Raw genomic sequence first — 22,373 nt, forward strand, 5'->3', positions numbered from 1 at the left:
GTGGTAAGCATAGTATAAGGTATAAACTTTTCAAATCATGCAGTTGTACACCTGAAACTAATGTAACATTGTGTATCGGCGATACTCAAACAAAAAAATTATAACTAAATAGTTTTAAAAAATAGGGACATCTGGCTGGCTCAGGCAGTAAAGCATGTGACTCTTGATCTAAGGGTTGTGAGTTTGAGCCCCATGTTGGGCATAGAGATTACTTAAAAAATAACAATCTTAAAAAAAAAAAAGATCTTCTTGAGGGTGGGTAGAATGGGCACTTTTATGTACTTTCTGTGAGAGTGTAATTTGTTAATATGGATCAAGTATATACATGCCAACTATGAAAATGACAGTGATCTTTATGGAAATTGTATTTATAATACCTGAGTTTGGGAATTACTATAACTTTTTAACAATAAAGGATAAGAATTGACATATGAAGTGTTTGAGTAAGCATGCATTAAAAATAAATTTTGGAATAATATTCAACAGTATAAAGACCTGTTTTCATTCTACTATAAGTGAAAAAACACAAATTATAAATCTTTGCATATATATAGCCTTCTCTGAATTTTGCAAAAAATTAAAACAAAAAAAAACCCCCCAAATATTGACACATACGGACAGAAAAAAATATTGAAGGATATATACTAAAATATTAACTTTCATTTCATTGGAAGTACTTAATGTTAACCTTGTTTTTAATTTTATATGACAGCTATTTTTAATTTTGGAAACAGAAAAAAGTTAAAAATTTTACAACAGTAAGTGAAAATTGTGCTCATTTGAAAATTAAGAAATAGAATACAAATTTAAAAAGTAAGAATATGGAAATCATAAAGATAGTATATGAATACATTAATATAAAAGCAGATGAAGCAAAATTTCCTCAAATAGATTAATAAATTCAAGAATTAATTTCTAGAAACATTGAACAAAATAGGTATATATAATCAAATATAACTGAAAGAAATCCAATGAGAAGAGGAAAAATCTAGATATGGATATCTTAAATTAGAGAAGTACCTGGAACATAAAATCCAATCAATAAATGTCTGATGAGTGTGTTGAATGAGAGCTATATACAGCACATGCTTACATACTTGACCATCTCTATTTAAATGGACATTTTTGAAAGAAAAATATAAATGTCAAATTCTCACAATGAAATTGAAAAACAGAAGACAATAACAATAACATAAATTTTAAAACATTTCTAAAATTACTTCCAAAAAATACTCAGTCCAGATACTTGAATCAATTACTTCTTTCAAATTTCCAAAGAATAAATACTTTTCATGATAAAATTCATATGATACTCAAGTTCCTAGGAAAACATGAAGACTTTCTAATGTATTTGTATTAAATTAGCCATAACCTTGACACCAAAACCTGGCAGATAAAACACCCTATCACAGCTGGGTGAGAGAACAGCTGTCTCTTCTATTTTCAGTAAGAATGTTCTCTGTGTACCCCACCTTGTGACACCAACTCCCTGCCCAATAACATTGCATCACTTGGGGTCCCAGCATGTAACAGATGGCACAGCTGGGAACTCGGAACTTGGAAGAGGCTTTCTAATGGAGAAGCTGTTTATTGAGGTGTGGCAAGATTAAGGGAACCAACCTGTGATTTTGAGGTGCATAGTAACTAGCAATTTTTGGAAGCATTTATGGCTCACAAGCCTGAAGGGACAAATGAGGAAAAGGTGCTAGAGCGGAGGTCATGGAAGCGGGTCTGATTGACAGAAACTGTAATTTGGGAGAGATGTAGTCACAAGCAGAACCACAGCAAAACCAAGGAGGAAATGGAGGAGGGAAACAACCAAATCCTTTCCCTTCTCCTGTCTTCCAAACTTTAGTGAGTGCTTTTCATTGTCTCCAAAAGAAGGCTGAAGGCAAAGGAGCCCAAATGATAGTGTTGGGCACAGATGAGGACTAAGAATCACAGGGGGGTGCGGTCAAAGAGAACAAGTAGACATTCACCCTGACCACTTCCACCAAACTTCTTTAAGTGCTATGGGTTGATGTGGAGCAGGGGGCAGGAGGAAGGGGAAATGGGTGATGGGCATTGGGGAGGACACTTGCTGGGATGAGCGCTGGGTGTTGTATGTAAGTGATGAATCACAGGAATCTACTCTCAAAGCCAAGATCACACTGTATCCACTGTATGTTAGCTAACATGACAATAAGTTATATTTTTTAAAAAAGCTGTGGCAAAGAGAAATTGTCTAGGGACTTAGCATGGTAAGTATTTAGTATCAAAGCCTGAATACCTTCCTTGCTCTGAGACATTCTCAGAAACATTCCCCAAACTTTTATTCACTCAACCTGAGCCACTTATCCAGACCTTCTTGCCTCCAGCAACTATGCCACCTCTGAAATACTGATTTCAAGTATTCCACACTCTGAATTGAACTTATGATGTATTATCCCTACCTAAGATGATACAGCCAAATAATTCTTCCAACTAACGAAGTTCTGCAACATCTACCTGCCCCCAACACACACAGACACACACACTCCCTCACACACAGATTTGCTATTCATCACCATATTTCACCTCACTTGCCTGTTGCTTATTTATTTGCTTGCTTGTTTGTTTATAGAAAGAGAGAGGAAGAGTGCATGTGGGAAAGGGGCAGAGGGAGAGAGAGAGAGTCTTAAGCAGGCCCCGTGCTTAGTGTGGAGCCTGACATGGAGCCTGATCCCACAACCCGGGGATCATGACCTGAACCAAAATCGAGAGTCAGATGCTCAACCAACTAAACCACCCAGGTGCCCCATCACTTGCCTGTTTTTTCCAGGTTAGAGTCTATAATCCCAGGATTTTAATCCCTCTCTTCAGGTATTAAACTATTCAACTATGTGGCCTCTTGCTTCCTTTGGAGCTCATTGTCAAGAATTGTAAAGTGTCTAATTATTTTTACTACTTGCAAGTTAACAAGCCAACCTGCCACTATTTCATGGATGCTGGCAGAAGACACAGCCTACTGAATCAGAGACAAGAGTTTTATTACTCCGCAGTAGTGGTAGCCAGAGCATCGGCATTTTTCCTCTGGTTCCCTGAGCCCTAGTTCCCACAGGGTGACACAGCGAGGTTTGGGTGACACCTGTACATTCAGTGGGCTGCATTACAGAAGAGGAGCCCTAATCGTACAGAACCTGAATCAGGTGTAATTGGCAGGAAACATGCCCAATATATTAAAGACATTATCTTTATTATGCTGGAGAGTAAGCATGCCAGCCTTTTATTCTGGAGGGAGAGAGTCTATTATTTCTATTTTCCAAGCCCTTTCACTACACAAATGTCCCTGAAAAGATAGTCAGTGCTTCTGCTCACAATCTGTGCAGAGACACAATAGTGCCATGGAGAATTTCCCAAAAACCTCATCTGTGCCTGTATCCAAGCAGTCAGAGAAACTGCTAAAGATGGCATCCAATTAAACAGATGTTTCCTTCTCTTACCACTCTGTCTTTTTTTTTTTTTTACTGGATTATATTCATCAGCCTACAAATTCTTCCATTTCTCACTTTAAAAACTCAAGTTCCCCTCCATCTATCACTTAACCTCTCTGCTTTTCTTCAGAGCAAACCTTCCTCAAACAGATAAATTACACTCACTCTCTCTGCTTCTTTACCTTTGCTTTATTCTATTGGTCTTTCTGTCCAATATTCATAAGTGACTTTTGTCCAGTAAAACATGTAGTCAAGTTCACAGAGATTTCTCTTACTTCTGTTGAAACTACTTAAACATTTTCAAAATAGCTAACATCCTTTCTTCTTGAAAATTCTCTTAACCTGGCTTCTATGAGGTCAGAGATTCACCTTTCTGAATGCTCCTTTTTATATATCCTTTACTGGAACTTCCTTCTTTGTGTACAGGACTGGTTTCATAAATGTGCAACCTGGGCAGTCATACTAGGCTGCCCGTCCGCCCCCCCTTAGATGGGCCTCCAACTCGGTTTAATGCTCTGTTGTAACCATCTTGAAGTTTTCAATAATTTTTGAACAAAGGGCTCTGCAATTCTATTTTGCACTGAGCCCCATAAATGACATGGGAGGTCCTATGTTTCCACTCTGAAATATGGTAGTTCCTCAAAACTGTCTTCTCCCTTAACACGCACTTTGTAGGTAATTTCATCTAGTTCTATGGTTTTAAATAACATCTTTTTTTAAATTAATACGTTTCTTTATTTTTCAGAGGCAGAGAGAGACAGAGCGTGGTGGGGGAGGGGCAGAGAGAGGGAGATATAGAAATCTGAAACAGGCTCCAGGCTCTGAGCTGTCAGCACAGAGCCTGATGCAGGGCTTGAAGTCAGGAACCGTGACATCATGACCTGAGCCAAAGTCGGATGCTAAACTGACTGAGCCACCCAGGCACCCCTTAAATACCACCTTTATTCCGGCTACTCCCGTAAGTTTTATTCCAGCACAAAATTCTCCACTGAGTTGCTCACGTATGTCATATATCTCCACTTCGATGACTAATACCCATCTCAAATTTTTATGTCCAAATAAAAGTTCTTGATTTCACCTTTGCTGCAAAATTTCCCTCTTTAGGTTCTTATATCTGTAAATGACACTACTGTTCATCAAATTACTAAAGCCCCAAACCCAGGCACCCTCCTATAAAGTGTCCCTTTTCTCATCCTCCCTACAGCTCATAGTCAAGTCCTGACAATTCTACCTCTAATTTGTATCTGGAGTCTGTTTACAACCCGATATATCCACTGCTTCCATTGTCTGGTCCATGTCATGGCCACTTCTCCTCAGATGCCTACAATAGCTTCCCTTCTTGGATTCTTTTCTCCCCTTTTCTTTCCAGACAATTTATGCTCCCTAGAAAAGCAACATATTTTTGTTTGTTTGCTTACTTTCTTAAATTTTGTGTTTTAACACAATTTAGAATTACAGAAAAATAGCAAAAGCAGTATAAAAAATTCCATATATCCATATCCAAGATTTCCCAAATGATGAAATTTTACCACATTTGTTTTATCAATCTCTCTCATGTATATATAATATTTAATATGTTACATATGTACGTAAATATGCATATATATACAACTACTATTGTTATTTTTTCCTAAATAACATTTGAGAGTAGGTCACAGATCTGATCCCCATTTACCCCTAAACACAGCAGTGTGTATTTTCCTTAAATAAGAATATGTTCTCAGTTAACAATGAAGAAATTAACTGTGATACAAAACTATAATTTAATTTATAGCCCTAATCAAATTTGGCCATTTGTTCTGGTAATAACTTTTATAGAAAACCTTTCTTTTCTGGTCCAGGAACTAAGCCAGGATTCATTTTGCATTCAATTGTCATGTTTCTTTATTTTCTTTAATCCAGAACACTTTGTCTTGCCAAAAAATAAGGAAGTCCTCAAAGAATGATGGAGACATGTTGAAGGATGCAGATGCCAGTTTGAAGAGGCTACTATTTGTCAAATCTGGGACAATTAGAGCATCAAAATAATTCATTATAATAACAGATTATAACCCATTGAATAAAATAAGAATCCATGAGCCCATACTGATAAAAGGAAATAAACCAATAAATAAATAAATGGAGGAAAAGAGAAAGCCCTTCCCTAAGTAGAAGGTCAATAGATATGGAAGAAGTAATGGCATTTGCAAATCATCAATGAATAGAGCACTATATGCTTGGTGCTATGCTGGATTCTGAGGATAAACATTTTCCAAAAGCAGACACTGTTGTGGAGATAAGACAATGTCCAAACCTCTGAGGCTTTGCATCTAAGGCCCTTATGGCCCGGACCCCATTGGGTGTCTCCAGTCTGATCTTATATGACCCTCTCATCACTCTCTTTACTGCAGCCATGCTCAGCTAATTTCAGTTTCTCTCTTGTCCTGCACTTTCAGACATCCTCCATTTGCACACACCAATCTCTTTAATTTCCTTCTCTGTGCTCCCTCCCATTTGCAGTTTACAACCAAGTGTTAACTTCTTTCAGAAACCTTTCCTCACTTTTCCATTACTCCTACGACAAATCTCCTTAAAATATGACTTAAACTCTCTTCTCTGTCCTATAACACTATTTTCCATATATTTTAACTGTTGCTTTATTGTTTTTCCAACCTTCTAGATTGTAAGCTTCTTTTTTATTAATTGATTTATTTTTAAATGTTTTGTTTATTTTTGAGAGAGAGAGAGAGAGTGAAAGCAAGGGAGGGGCACAGAGAGGGGGACAGAGGATCCAAAGCAGGCTCTCCACTTATAGCAGTGAACCCAGTGTGGGGCTCAAAGTCACAAACCATGAGATCATGACCTGAGCCAAAGTCACATGCTCAATGAACTGAGCGACCCAGGCACCCTGACTTTATTTTTAGAGAAATTTTAGATTTAAAGAAAAATTGGGCAGAAAGTATAGATATTTCCTTGTATTCCCTCACCCCTTTCTTACCCTCAGTTTCCCCTATAATAAACATATTGCATTCATGTGGTACATTTATTATAATTGATGAATCAATATTGATACATTATTTTTTAACTAAAGTCCATAGTTTACATTAGGATTCATTCTTTGTGTTGTACAGTTCTATGGGTTTCCTAACTGTATGCTTCTTAAGGATAATGATTTCTAGAGACAACATAATACAAGGTATATCATAGTTCATAAAAATACTTCCTTACTGAATGAATGAATGAATACAAGCAGAGCCAAAATCTAGAGTAAAAGAGAGTCCAAATTCAATGGACATGTGTCACTCTGGGCTTACCCAAATCTTTTGATTACCTGCCCCAAATTTTCAAAGTTCCCCACACTGTGAATCTCAATATAATGAACACCTAATTTCCCACACCTACTAGTCTTTAAGGTGCAAATGTGTGATATGTGCTCAGCCAATCAGATATGCTGGTATAAAACTTTGGCTCAAAAGTAAGCTATGGAAAAAATAAGTGAGGTTCTAACTATTCATTCTGATGGCTGAAGTGGCAGGAGAAGTAGTAAGGGTGTGGGATGGGTTGTAGCAATAGTTCCTGTACCAAGCGAGTACTGTGGTCTTCTGGGAACTGACCACCAGCCTATAGGCTGCTCCTCCTACTGTTCCAGCAACTGAGATGTTCTGTACCACTTAATAAATCTCTTTCTCTTTAAGCCAGTTGGAGTGGATTCTGTTGTCTGCAACAAGGAAAGAATATATATCACGAAAGAGAACTATTATGTACAAAATGTCGGTTTAGTTGAAGCAAAGAGTACACTTGATTTAGTCCTAAAAGGGGGAAAGTATTTGGGTTTGATAAAATGTGGGAAAATCGGTCCAGGTGAAGCAAGGACACATAAGTGGGAAAGTGCAAAACACATACAGGGATAATGAGTAGAGTCATTTGGCCAGAATAGCATAGATGAGAAACTGTTAGAGAAGAAAATCAAAAGATTTTTGGACCAGATTTGTAGAGTATCACGTGGCAGAATAAGAACATTATTCTGAAACAAATAAATCAATTAGTTCACTATGTGTTATCTGGAAGACAGCTATTTCTCAATTTCTTAGGATTTCTTTGTTTCCATATCACATAAAGCAGGACATATGGGGTGCCTGGGTGGTTCAGTCAGTTAAGCATCTGACTTCAACACAGGTCATGATCTCACAGTCTGTGGGTTCAAGTCCCTCTCTGAGCTCTGTGCTGACAACTCAGAGCCTGGAGCCTGCCTCAGATTCTGTGTCTCCCTCTCTCTCTCTCTGCCCACCTCCCCCACCCCCGCTCATGCTGTCTCTTTTTCTCCAAAAATAAATAAACATTAAAAAAAGTTCTAAGGAGAATATAAAGCTTATCCCATTCCTGGTTTTTGCTATAAATCTAATCTCTATAACTGGCCATGTAACAGAACCATAAACTCAGAACTACCAGGACAAATTCAGCCTGCCATATTTTCTTTGGGAAGTACAGTTTCTTTCTAATTAATTTGAATGTGACTGTCTTTAGGATAGATTTGAGCTCTCTGGTGTGGCTTAGTCCCCACCATTCCTATGTTTATATACATGGCTGTATCACATGTTTAGTTTGGAACTGCAGCTATAGCTCTAATTCTGGAGCTACTTGTCTTAATTAAAGTCATCCTGTATGTCAGTTTACCTTTGCTCAGGCAAAAATTATATGCACAGAACTCAGCGTAGTGTCTAGCACAGAGCAGTCATCCAACACATAGTTCTTGACTGAATGGATTTATTTGACTATTGAATAGCCTTTGGGTCTGGATGAACTTCTTTTGAGGCAGCCAGATTTGCATAAGAGATATCAGAGCCTGGCCTGCTGATGGTTAAGATGCTTCTAATATATTTGATGGATATTGAATCTAGACATCCCCATCTTTGAAACTTACACTGTATCTTTTTTATTAAAGAAACCTGCCATGAAGTGAGGAAAATAACAAGTAATGTGTCCAAATGTTCTTTGTCTGAAAAGTTGGATTATACATTATCTTACTGAATTTTAGCAAAACCTCTGTTTAGTATGTATTAAAGCACCCATTTTATATTGGATAAATTGAAGTTTGAAGATACTGAGGGATTTTTCTCAGCTCACATAATCACTCAGCAGCCAAATTGGACTTCAAACACAAAAAGGTCTTTGTTTTTTTCCCAAGGACAGTTTTGTTCCTCTTGTCTTCTGATAAAGTAGGGCAGATATGTTCAGGCTCTTTGGAAGAGGGTGCATCCTAAGTGTTACCTGACCTGTTGAAATAGACTTGAGCATATGTGGAAAAGCAGATCCATCCAGCCATCCACCCTGCAACTCACCCTTCTATGTGTCCATCACACAGACAAGGTAGATGAGAATCCCTCTCTCAACTTCTACTTCTCTTAGCCTTTATGTTTTTTGACTTCTTTCCTATTTTAAGATTCCAAAGATATTTTTAAGCACTTGTCCCTATACTAGACATGTTTATATACTAAATATTATGGGGAGGCTTGAGAGAGGGAGCAAAGAGTTACTTTCTTCCAGACTCTGTATCTTCTAGGTCTCTGAGCCTCTCATAAAAGAGAGATAATGTAAAAAGAAAATACTGAAAAACATAGAATGTCTTAACTATTTGGTTTTGAATAACTTGCAAGTTTTGAATAACTTGGTTTTGAATAATTTAACCATATTATAGAATAAGCTAGTGTTGCAATAGTTACTTGAAAGCCTGAACCACATACACATTTAGATGTGAATTCAGTCCCACAATTGTCCCTGTTGGAACAGGGTTGTAAAAAGGAAACCCTAATGACAGGGACAATTCTTTTTACATTATTACTATTTATATTATTATAAATTTTATTTATAAATTTATTTATAAATTATAAAAATTAGGGAATTTCTTAATGGGAAACAGTGTTGGAAATTCCCTTTCATCAACAGGAAAGCAGGAACTCAAAATATGTCCATTAAAAAATATTTGGGACCAGTTTTACTCTGGTAATGCTTTTGTCTTGATTACAATAATATACGTTAAACCAAACCCAGTCAGCGTTTCTGCTCTCAAAGAATTGAGTTGAATTCATCAGCCCTGTTTGAATCTTTTAGCCACATAATTTCTCCTAAACTGGGTCACAGGTGGGTGCCTAAACATTTCTTCAGGGCTAATAAATGTTCTTTTAGACCATTCTTATATGCAAGTGGTTTCCATATATTTAGACTACTACCTCAAAAAATAGTAAAAACATTAAGTGCTAGGAATTGGATTCTTAAAAAAAAAATTGGAAGTCCATGCTAGGTTACTTTAAATATCCCTATTGGTAGTAGATAAGAGGATACAGAGAACTATTGGGCAGGTGGCTTTCCTAAAATGGAGCTTGTTAAATAAACCACATTCATGACTATTAATTAGGATGATAGAGTTTATAGGTGGCACCTTTCCAGAAATATTATCTGTGAAACTTGGCAGGATATTTAGAAAAATCTCATAGAATATTCTTAAAGATGAGATAGAGACTGAAAAAATTTATAGTTGGTAGTACAACTGTTTTCAAGGTATGAACACTGGAGCTTTTTTCTGTCTCTCAACTCAGATGCATTTCACACAGACAATGTTTGACCAGGATAATTTCTTACTATATCCCAAAAGGCAGATTTACAGCACTTATTATCACGGTTTCACTTCATCATAAATAAAGAGACAAGATTTGGTCCTTCAAAAACTGTATATACGTAAAACAGACTGCTCTGTCAAAATATCTCTGGTTTATTTTCCTTTTTCACCAAAACATTCTGTCTGGGCCATGCATATATCAATATGACCTTGCTTCTGCCCTGCTACAGAAGGGTATTCTTGAACCAAAACCTCCAGTATACAGAATGAACCCTGCTTTACTTCCCAGAACTTCACAAAAAGAGCCTTCCATCAAACAGGCTGATCCATCACACAAAGACTTTTTTGATCTTTTTTTTGTTTGTTTTTAATTAAACTCTATACCCAACATGAGACTTGAACTCATCACCCTGAGATCAAGAGTCATATGCTCTTTTGACTGAGTCAGTCAGGTGCCCCAAAGACAACTTTTTTCAACCATCTTTTACCGAGTGCTTTCTATAGACAAGGCGCTGTGGTCAGTACTGAACTAACAGGGTTTCATTCAAATTTTCATAACAATCCAAAGGATTAGGTATTATGTCTTCAAAAAGTTTGAAAACACTTGACACACAGAGATTTAAAGTGTTTATACTAGATAACTCAGGAAATAAGGCGTACAGTTTATTAGATGAATGATAAACACAGAAGACTTTTATGCAATGACTTCTGCGAAGAAGAAATTACCCTGTGCATGAGAAACTGTCAGAAACATTCAAGATTCTCCTAAGGAAATGCAAGGATAGAAGCTAAGACAGCAGCACCACAGGAAAATGTTTTAGAGAAGCTTCTTATTGTGTAATCACCAGTTAGATATGACTTTTTGTGGTCTTGGAATGTTGGTCAAGTTCCAAAGGCCATAAGCAATAGGCACCATATCATCTATGTATAACCTGCCAAGAAACTCTGACTCCAATTTTGTGATGCTTGGCCCATTGCTTATCTCCAGGTTATATAAAGAAGATGGGTGGGGTGAAGTTGGTTTGAAGCTCTGCAGGGATTATTTCTTTAGAGGAGAGCTGCAAGATTGTTGACAGACTTACCGCTGCCCTTGAAAAGCCCTGCGAAGGAGCCCATTTAAAATTTAGTCACAGTTCTTAGAAAAGTCAAAGCCTAAAGGTAGAAGGCTGATCAGGGATACCCAATCTGCACTAAAATGGGCTTTCTGGAGCTGTCTACACTCCAACAAAGAAGCTTCTATGGACTTAACTCCTGCAAACTCCTTGAGGAGTTGTGCTCATCCCAGCTAAGGTGCAGAGCAGTCGACCAGCAGAGCAATTGCCTATGTCAAGGGAACTCCTGGGTGGACTTTTCTATAGGGGGAGGAAAACAAATCTAAATACCCACAAAACACCAATCAATAAAGAATGTTTAGGTGTCTAATGTCCCAGAGATGCAACTGTGATGGGCAAAACTGTACCCATCACATACTCCCTCCCTCCATGCTACAGCCCTTGCCCTTCCCCTCTAACCTTGGATGCAGAATTATAAATGGGGAGAAAAAGCAGCCAGGCAGTTTTGGGGAAAGGTGGAGAAGTGGCTAGCCATGCTCTCTCCTGCACTAGCTTGGGTCAAGTCCAGCGTATGGGTTGGGATAGAGTATAGAAGTGTTAAATTGAAGGAGGGTCTGTAGTGATAACATTAGGTTAAATTGGATAGTTTATGGTCTTAAAAATTAAGACTTTTCATGTCACTGTTTAGAATGTGTGCAGAAGCTATGAAATGTATCTAAAACCTCATTCAGTACGAAGGAAAAAACAAGCCAACAGAATGGGTTTGCAGATGCAATGGTGTGGAAAAAGGAAATCATGATAATATGCACCCTTAAAAATTATAACTTCTTTGGGGCGCCTGGGTGGCTTAGTCAGTTGAGCGTCTGACTTCGGCTCAGGTCATGATCTCACAGTTCGTGGTTCAAGCCCCGCATCAGGCTCTGTGCTGACAGCTCAGAGCCTGGAGCCTGCTTCAGATTCTGTGTCTCCTTCTCTCTCTGCCCCTCCCCCACTCACACTTTGTCTCATTCTGTTTCTCAAAAATAAATAAATATAAAAAGAAATTTAAAAAAATTATAACTTCTTTAAGAAACTGACTAGAATTGAAACAAATCCTTGATCAATTCTTCTTATTCAAGATCCCAGATCTGCTCATAGTTACCTGATCAGTTCCCATAACCATTAGATTTGGTTTTTGAGTCTGCCTTACTCCTTCCCTTATATTTTATATTCTCTTACATTTTCTTGATTTTCAGATTTGGTTTTCTGGCTCCTTCTCTGTCCCTGCTGCTTCCACTACCTGATTCTACTTAACCAGGATTAAGGTGGAATCCAAAACTAAATCCATTGTTCTCATTGTTGACCTATACTTGGGGAAGAGTCTAGTTCCTGGTCTTAACTCCTTCAACTTTCTTCTATCCCAAAGAATTCATTAATTGGACTATTCTCAGACATGATAATAAAATAATGTTCAAACAAGAAAATATAAACTGGCCACATCAGCACAATGACCTGTTCAACCTCCCATCAATGAGGGATACGAATAACGCCTGAAGAATCATTTCCTAATACATTTCCCACTTGTTTTTTTTTTATTAGTGTGTTATTGCATTTATATTATGAAAAGAGTTCCCTCTGCACCTTCAAATAAACAAATGTTTACTGTTTAATTAGCTTCTGTAATGAGCTAGTACTTTTATTAACTAATTTCTAACCTTCACAATACCATCTTATTCAAGTAGGCATTATTTTACTTGCCATACTGATAAGGAAATTGACTCAGAGAGCTTTCATGACTGGCCTAGTTCATAACAGAACTAGAATTCAATTCCATATTTTACTGATCCAGAAGGAGCTAGAATTTGGCAAAATATTGATTTAGAAGTAAATGCATAACAGATGTTGGGAGGATCATGGTGAAATTCCAAAAGGCATATTTTGGGATTCATGAAGAATACTTCAAAATATTAACTGAGAAATGAGTTGTATAAAGACAGACAGAGGGAGAGAACTTGGCTTTGGCCAAGATCCCAGCAGTAGAAACTGCCAGATGCTATAAATCAAAGCCAGTGCTTGGACTTGCCCCTAGTTTTGGACAAATATCCACTGTGTAGTACCAACAGAGGGATGGACTCAACTTAATGCCTGTGCCACTATGGCTGGCACCTGTTGGAATTTCAAGATTCATTCTCTAACTGAACATGACAGGGTACGTAGTCAAAGGCTCCCACTCCAAACTCAAACTGAGTGCTTGCAGTTGATAAATGAAGGGAGATTTGAAGTCAGATAAGAAGCAGGGTTTTTCTTTCTTGTCACAAAGTGCTTGCTATTTCAGCCTTGTGATTGTACTGTATTTCAGAGCCTGGCGGGGGGAAACCATCATGGCCATTTTATGTTGACAGAGAATTTCATGGGATACATGTGCCTTCTCAATAGTACATGTGATGTTTCTCTATGATACCCATGGTGGGAGCTCTTTGAAGAGTGGCATTTTGTGCTCCAGCTGTGATTATGGTATAGTGTGGTGTGGGTGGAAAAGGACATTCTAGAGTCCAGTGATAAATTTGCAAGTTGTTTCCATGGCTATCAAACATTTGTGATCCTGGATAGAAGTCCTGCAACAACAAATCTGTTTACCCATCATCTCTATAATCAATGGCAGTTATAACTCAATACTGTATTTCAGATATTAATTCAGAAAATATTTATAAGGCACATAACATGAGCCAAAAGTCAGGCTCTGAGAGTACAGAGGTGAGCAAAATAGACATAAGTCCTGAACCTCACAATCACCTTTCCAACTACAGAATAGAATTCAGCAGAATACTAGTCCACTATGGATTCTCCTTGGTTACTATCAATAGTAAAATTAATAATTACATTTGCGCAACAAAATAAAATAATACTGAATCATAGCCCAAAGTATAAAAGAAATATCCATGATCCATATGAATATAAATAAATGATTGAATAATTAAACAAGTGGGGAGAATTGCCAAATCTCCCATGAAAAAGAATTCCAAATAAATTATGTTCCATCTCCACCCTCAAGGAGATGGAACATAATACCCCACTACCTAAGTATAGGTGGCTTAAGTATGGGTGACTTCCTTTTAAAGAATATAGTATGGAGGGGATCCTGGGAAGATGGCGGCGTAGGAGGACGCTGGGCTCACCGCGCGTCCTGCTGATCACTTAGATTCCTCCTACACCTGCCTAAATAACCCAGAAAACTGCCAGAAGATTAGCAGAACAGAGTCTCCGGAGCCAAGCACAGACGAGAGGCCCACGGAAGAGGGTAGGAAGGGCGGAGAGGCGGTGCGCGCTCCACAGACTGGCAGGAGTGAGCCGGGGTGGAGGGGCAGCCCGCCGGCCAAGCAGAGCCCCCGAGTCTGGCTTGCAAAAGTGGAGGGGCCAGACGGGGTGTGTTCTGACAGCAAGCGGGACTTAACATCTGGAAGGTTATAAGCTAACAGCTCTGCTCGGAGAACAGGAGGGCTGGAGGACAACGGGAGGGAGAGTTGTTGAGCCCCAGAGGACAGAGCTCAGCTTGGCGGGGAACAAAGGCACTCACCAGCGCCATCTCCCTTGCCCATCCTCCAGCCAAAATCCCAAAGGGAACTGATTCCTGCCAGGGAACTTGCTTGCACCGCGCAAACACCCAAAGCTGTGCTTCTGCAGATCCATCCCTCCGGCAGGTCTGACTCCCTCCTGGTGCGCAGGGCCCCTCTCGAAGACGATCTCCGAAGGAAAAGTGAGCTGAGCCTGCCCCTCCCGCCCCTGTGCACCTTGCCGATCCACCCCAGCTAATACCCAGATCCCCAGCACCACAAGCCTGGCAGTGTGCAAATAGCCCATATGGGCCACGCCACCCCACAGTGAATCCCGCCCCTAGGAGAGGGAAAGAGAAGGCACGAACCAGTCTGACTGTGGCCCCAGCGGTGGGCTGGGGGCAGACATCAGGTTGGACTGCGGCCCGCCCATCAACGCGAGTTATTCAAGACAGCACAGGGGAAGTGCCCTGCAGTTCTGCACCACTCCAGGGACTATCCAAAATGACGAAACGGAAGAATTCCCCTCAAAAAAACCTCCAGGAAATAACGACAGCTAATGAACTGATCAAAAACGATTTAAACAATATAACAGAAAGTGAATTTAGAATAATAGTCATAAAATTAATCCCTGGGCTTGAAAACAGCATAAAGGACAGCAGAGAATCTCTTGCTACAGAGATCAAGGGACTAAGGAACAGCCAGGAGGAGCTAAAAAATGCTATCAACGAGTTGCAAAATAAAATGGAGACAACCACGGCTCGGATTGAAGAGGCAGAGGAGAGAATAGGTGAACTAGAAGATAAAATGGAAAAAGAAGAAGCTGAGCGAAAGAGAGATAAAAAAATCCAGGAGTATGAGGGGAAAATTAGAGAACTAAGTGATGCACTAAAGAGATATAATCTATGCATTATTGGTATTCCAGAGGAGGAAGAGAGAGGGAAAGGTGCTGAACATGTACTTGAAGAAATAATAGCTGAGAACTTCCTGGATCTGGTAAGGAAAAAGGCATTGAAATCTAAGAGACACAGAGAACTCCCTTCAGACGTAACATGAATCGATCTTCTGCACGACCTATCATAGTGAAACTGGCAAAATACAAGGATAAAGAGAAAATTCTGAAAGCAGCTAGAGATAAACGTGCTCTAACATATAAAGGGAGACCTATAAGACTCGTGACCGATCTCTCTACTGAAACTTGGCAGGCCAGAAAGGAATGGCAGGAGATCTTCAATGTGATGAACAGAAAAAATATGCAGCCAAGAATCCTTTATCCAGCAAGTCTGTCATTTAGAATAGAAGGAGAGATAAAGGTCTTCCCAAACAAACAAAAACTGAAGGAATTTGTCACCACTAAACCAGCCCTACAAGAGATCCTAAGGGGGATCCTGTGAGACAAAGTACCAGAGACATCGCTATAAGCATAAAGAATATAGTATGGAAAGGGATTTAAAAAAAAACTAACTTTACAGTGGTGAAACCTTGTGAAGACTACATCAGCCAGGTGATCAAAGTTAACACCAACAAGGATAAGGCATACTGATAGGGTGTACCTTTGATATGATGTGGTGAACATGGTCTTTTAACTCTGTGGTCTTCCTCCCCCAAAAACACATAACCCCAATCTAGTCATAAAAAATTCCAGTGGAGAGACAGTCTACAAATTACTCAACCAGTACTTCCTGGTTATCAAAAACAAGCAAAGTCTGAGAAATTTTCACTGTCAAAAGGAACCTAAAGATGGCTACATGTCATGTGGTACTATGGATGAGATCCTAGAACAAGGAACAAGAAAAAGGATATTACATAAAAACTAAGAAAATATGAATCAGGTATGGCCTTTAGTTAATAACCATGTATTGATATTGGTTAATTAATTGTGACAAATGCACCACACTGATGTAAAATGCTAACAATAGGAGAAACTGGGAAACCTATATATAACCTTCAAATTTTTAAAATCTAAAACTGTTCTAAAATCAAATGTTTATTTTTTAAGAAAAATAATTATTTCAATTCCTTTTATAGTTTCCAAGTTACTTTCATACCCATTAGCATATTTTAGCTTCATGAGTTCAATAAAGAATGGACCTTCCTATTGTGCCAAGTACTCTTTAAGGCGCACAGAAGCGGCCCCTAATCCAGAGTGTATAATCTAGCATTACATGGATGGGAGTGTTGGCCTGCCTAGTGTTATAATGCCCATTTTATAGGTAACTACACAGTAGTATAGGGAGATTGAGATTTGCCGAATTCACATAACTTTTAGGAGTCAGACCAAGAGCTCAATAGTAAGTTTATAACTAAATTTATTTCTTTTTCTATCAAAATATATTTATAACAGGAACTAATACTATTTTACCTGACAGGCTCCATCATAACATGGATTTCCAAGACCACGTCAGCATAGGTGCCTGTTTCCAAAGGTAAGAAAATGTCCTTTATTTTGCATCATTGTCCCCTGAGCAACTGAGCATGCTCTATGAGGTTCAGACCACCTGGGGTTCTTATCCCTGAAACTCCTTAGTTGATATAAAACAAAAAGACTTGATTTTAGTCCCATAGTCTATGGTCTGTGTATTCTAATCTTTTAATCAAACAACATTCTACCAAGTTGAATTTAGACTGCATAATGTATGCACTGGAATTCATAAGTGCATATGTGCATAAGTGCGTAAGTGTATATGCTTAAATTCCAAGTACTTACTTACAATGGTGGCAGAGCAGAATGACATAATGGAAACATCACTGGTTTGGAGTTAGAAGACATAGATTCAAATCGTAGCTTGGACATTGTCTAGTTTCATTATTTTGACCAAGTCATATATATATATATATATATATATATATATATATATATATACACACACATATCTTTTTAGAGTAACAATTTCTTCATCTGTAAAATGGGAATAATATCACTTACTTAGACGTGTTTAAAGTATGAAATAAACATATGTGATATGCCTCACCAAGTACAAAACCTGATACAAAGTAGGGTTCAATAAACATTATTGTTAGAAACTTGCTAGGGCATGAGGTACATGATTCTGGGTGAGAGAGTGCAGGGAAAGAAGAGCAACAAGATAAAGATGAGAAGGTCTTTATTAGACAGTCGTCCAGAGAAATGGTCACCAGACATGTAGAACATAAACAAATTTTCACAAAAAGAGATGACAGCGTAATTTGAAATGACACAGGTCTCTTGATCCACTGAATCAAGAGGTGTTGAGATTCTCTGAACACTTAGGGCCTGGAAGGTAATCCAAAATGCTTGAGCATATTTCTGTCAAAACAAGACCAAATAATTTCTTCTTCATGTCTGACAACTTGACAAATCACATAATCCAATGTGCTAATCTAGAGGATGAGCCTTTTTATTAATAGCTCTTGTTCACCTGCCAGCTCAGTACTCACAGCTATGCCCAAAAGTAGCACCAGAAGGTTGTACAAACTCTTTCATGAAGTTAAATGTAATGAAACCCCAGACTTTTTACATTATAAATGGTGCCTCTTGGTGTTCCTTAAAACTAAAATATACAAAGAAGATAAAATCCCATGGCTCTGGTCCTGTACTGAAGGTCCTCTAAACATGGGCTCTGCAGTTTACAGCTCCGCCTCCTATGATCCCTTGGGGCAGGGTGGGGGATGGTCAGCAATGGGACGCGACTTGTTGGATACCCAACTCTTTTCAGAGAATGGAAGAGAAAGCTTCCAAAGGCTGTTTCGTTGCCTCTGATGCCCCCGCACTTTCCCTCCTAATATATTCTTCCGACCTTCAGCGTTTGCAGCAGCATGTTAGGACTCTGGAACTCTATCACATATTTTTCTGTTTGGAAGTTGCCGCTTTTAATTGAAACGTTGAATTTATTTTCTGTATGTGAGTTTTACAGCTCTAAGCCATGAACATTTTCAAAAGAAATCAGCTCAATAATAAACATACATAATTCCCATTATAGGTAATGATCTGTGTGGTTTAGGGCTGCCAAGTTGAGCCCCAGATCAACCTCCGGAACTGTTTTGAAGGCCTAATATGTATAGAGGCATTACTGGTGCCGATCCCAGCCATATGAGGTCAGTGTTTCAATTTCCCTGACGGTAGCTTCACTGGCAGGACAAAGTGTACAAGGGTTGCCAAAGCTAACATATCAGGTAGCTGGGCTTCCAAACAGATGTGTTCCCATTTCCTGTTATTCTCCCTTTGTCTTTCATTGGCAATTTCTATGTGTATACCAAGCCAAATTGTGATGCTTACTTGGATGTGTAAGCATCAAAGCCCATTATCGTCCTTGGCCATACATGGCTGAACTTGAGAGTGCAATCTGACCCATGGTTTGATGTAGTTGGAAACCTTTAAGGCTCCTTATCCCATGGCTGAATTATTAGTTTAATCTTTCTGGTGTTACCAGGGGAGGTGAGAGTTAGGGGGGAAAGTAGTGGAAATGAGCATTACCTGACATTTGTCTCCCCTTAACCTGCTTTTTGCCAAATCTTAGACGCATAATATCCAAGATTTTAGTCAGTTCATGCACCAGCTAAATAACTGCATCAAAATTACCTGAGATATATGCTAACATGCTGACTTCCTGACCCTACAGCAAACTCATAAAGTCAGACTTTCCAGTATTGGGACCCCAGAATCTACATATTTTTAACCTTTGGATTAACAATCATGTTTGGGATTCACCAAGAAGATTCTCTTTCATCCAAAGCATTCTTAAAGTGTGTAAACCTGGCTCAGGTTATCGCTAATTGGAATCTTTCACATGGCTCGATTTTGATCTACAGCAGAGGTACAGTACCACAGTAGAAGTAGATCATTAGATCTTTCCAGTTTTTTCCAGAACTAATGTCAACTCCTGGAGAAGGCACAGGGCTAAATGGAAAATGGAGGAACCCATCATTGAGCACTTGTTACATGGTAGTTACATAGTCTGTGAAGTGTTTTCCATGTGTAACATGGGAAAAAGCTATTTGTAATTTATAATTCTCTTCTACCTTCTAAAGAAGATACACCTCAGTGACTGGAGGCTTCCTTGTGGACTGAAAAGAATGATTCCTGAGGAGTGATGTTTGGAGGAAATGGATAAGAGTTAAATTGAGCTGCATGATAAAGGGAGTAAAAGGGGGTGAGATGGGAGCATTAGGTGCGGGAAGAGAGAGACAAACCTGTAAAACCAGGCCCTGGAGGACAAGGAGAGAAGAGATTTGAAAGTGAGAACTGGTCTGTGTATGATCAGAGGGCTGCTCTAACAAATAGAACTCAAGATGTAGTGGCTTAAATGAGATGGCATATTTTGCTAGCATTTAATAGTTCAAAGATAAATAGTTGGGAACTTCTAAACTTCTAAAGATGTTTGTCAGTATTCTTTAAACCACAGGAAATGGAAAAGAGTGCAAGACAAGCAGCTTTAACTCTGAGAAGATGACAGGACAATTGGAAGCATCATTGTTCATACCCCATGGGCCTGACTTGGTTACTTGGTAACACCTGAATGAAGAGAAACTAAAATATGTCATCTCTAGCTGGGTTTCCATGTTCTCAGCTAAAACCTGGAAGCTTCTGTTGCTAAAAGGAAGAAGGGATATATTGATATAGTGCTACAATTAGCAGTCCTGCCTACTTGGCAAGAGATAGCTAATTCCAAGTTTCAGCTTGAAATGGTATATATCCTGTGCTGTATGAACGCCCACTTCTAACTTTCCCTCAATGTATTTAGTAAAATACACATTGTTCACTAGTGTTTTGGAGTGGTTCCTTTCTAGTTAATGTAAGCAGCCAAGTTCTGCTTCAAAGTTGGCACGCTGGGGGGGAAACAACAGCTCCACCCAGGGATAGCAACAAATGAGTTGCAAATGTATTATCCTGTTACATCTTCACAACAAGCCCTATTAAGGACCCATCACCATCTTCTTATTAAAAGAGGAAATGGAGGCTCAAAATGTAAACAACAACCAGTAGCCACACACCTAGGAAGTGAAAACGTTGGGATTCCAGCCAAAGAGTGCCTGATTCCAAAGCCCTTGCTCTATAGCCTGGTGCCCACTTCATGCTCTGCATATTCTACCTCCTGTCCTAAGGAAAGGAGACTCATTGGGCCCAAGTATGTGGGTTATTTCAAACTACCACTTTGTACATCTATTCTCCCGCTCTCTCACCCAGAATCATGTACTTCATCCCCTAGCAAGTTTCTAACAATAATGTTTATTGAACCCTACTTTGTATCAGGTTTTGTACTTGGTGAGGAACACACATATGTTTATTTCATACTTTAAACAGGTCTAAGTAAGTGATATTCCCATTTTACAGATGAAGAAATTGTTACTCCGAAAAGATATATATATATATCTATCTATCTATATATATATATATATATATATATATATATATATATATATACATAAAAAGCTTGGTCAAAATAATGAAACTAGACAATGTCCAAGCTACGATTTGAATCTGTCTTCTAACTCCAAACCAGTGATGTTTCCATTATGTCATTCTGCACCGCCACCATTGTAAGTAAGTACTTACCAAACCTTCTATAAAGCAAACCCAAAACCACCTTAAGCAAATGGTTTTAGATAGGATAAAGACCCGTTATTTAGTCTGGAAACTCAACCTTTTGAAATGTCCTCCCTCCCCCTGCAGTGATTTAACAATTAACCTTTAAAACATTTTAATTTAGCAATGTTATAGGGTAGAAATTTTTCCAGTATCTTTTCAGAGATAATAAAATGTGATGACACAGTGATGTGTTGAATTGGTTTCCATAGATAATTAAGAGACACACGTATCATGTCAAAGAGATAAGAAAAATCTAAGGTTTCCATGACTTGCTTTTTCCATTAGCTAAAGAACTACTTTTAAAATAATGAGCGTACTTCCTAGTGTGAATAACTTTGTCTCCAGGTTAACATCCTGCCCAAAAGGGCATAATATTTCTCCTGACAAATCCAGGGTTCTCCTGCCCGTTAAAAACTAGCCATTCCACAAGAAGGCAGACTTGTCTTTCCACTGATGTACACGTATCTTCTATGCACTATTTCCTTTGGTAAATGGAATGTGGATATTTAATCAAAAGCTAGCTCCAAAAGGCACAGACCAAGACTCCATAAGGATTTAGAATTATACTCAGTGCGCTGATTCTCAACACAGAATTCTGAAAAAATCTATCCTAACAATTCCTTGCTAAAAAACAGGAAACAATCTCACCAGGGTCAGGAATTAAGGTTGCAGAAGAAATTATGAGGAACTCTGATTGAAAACTTCCCTCTCAGCTTTGTTTGAAAGTGTTTATGTTTCTCAAAAGACAGATGATTTATTTATGTGGTGTCTGCATCAGCATCACTCTCCTGAGGTCTATGAACACTAATCTTCAAAGGGGGTCCTTAAAGATATTTTCATGGTTAACATTGGGAATTGCATATTCCATCACACTGTTTGAGATATACAATATACATCAGCATATCAAAGCTCTACAAAAAAAGTCCCTTAATACTCATCTTTAATATAATGTTTCTAAATCTTGTTTGACCATAGAATCATGAGAAAAAAATACTAGAATATCCTACCTGCACTCCCAACTTATCATACATTTTCCACTTAGCAATTAAAATTCTCTTTTTTAAAGTATAAATCAAATATGTGTTATGTCATCTTTTATGTCACCCTCTCTTAGCTCAAAAGTCTCCAATAGCTTCACATCAACTCAGCATGGAAATCACAGCTCTGACCAAGGTCCAGAAA

General features: G+C 38.5%; 1 long non-coding RNA gene across 1 annotated transcript in view; it reads left to right on the forward strand.

Annotated features, from left to right (window-relative positions):
- Window positions 1-20,370, forward strand: part of LOC109277932 (uncharacterized) — a 195,248-nt gene extending 174,878 nt beyond the window's left edge. Inside the window, exons 4-5 of the long non-coding RNA XR_002085403.2 lie at window positions 16,996-17,052; window positions 19,225-20,370. This is a non-coding gene — a long non-coding RNA (uncharacterized LOC109277932). The remainder of the gene's footprint in view (window positions 1-16,995; window positions 17,053-19,224) is intronic.
- Window positions 20,371-22,373: the final 2,003 nt, after the last annotated feature.

This window comes from Panthera pardus, unplaced genomic scaffold (genome assembly GCF_024362965.1).
Source record: "Panthera pardus isolate Hobbes unplaced genomic scaffold, ASM2436296v1 HiC_scaffold_7, whole genome shotgun sequence".
In the NCBI taxonomy this organism is placed as follows: Eukaryota; Metazoa; Chordata; class Mammalia; order Carnivora; family Felidae; genus Panthera; species Panthera pardus.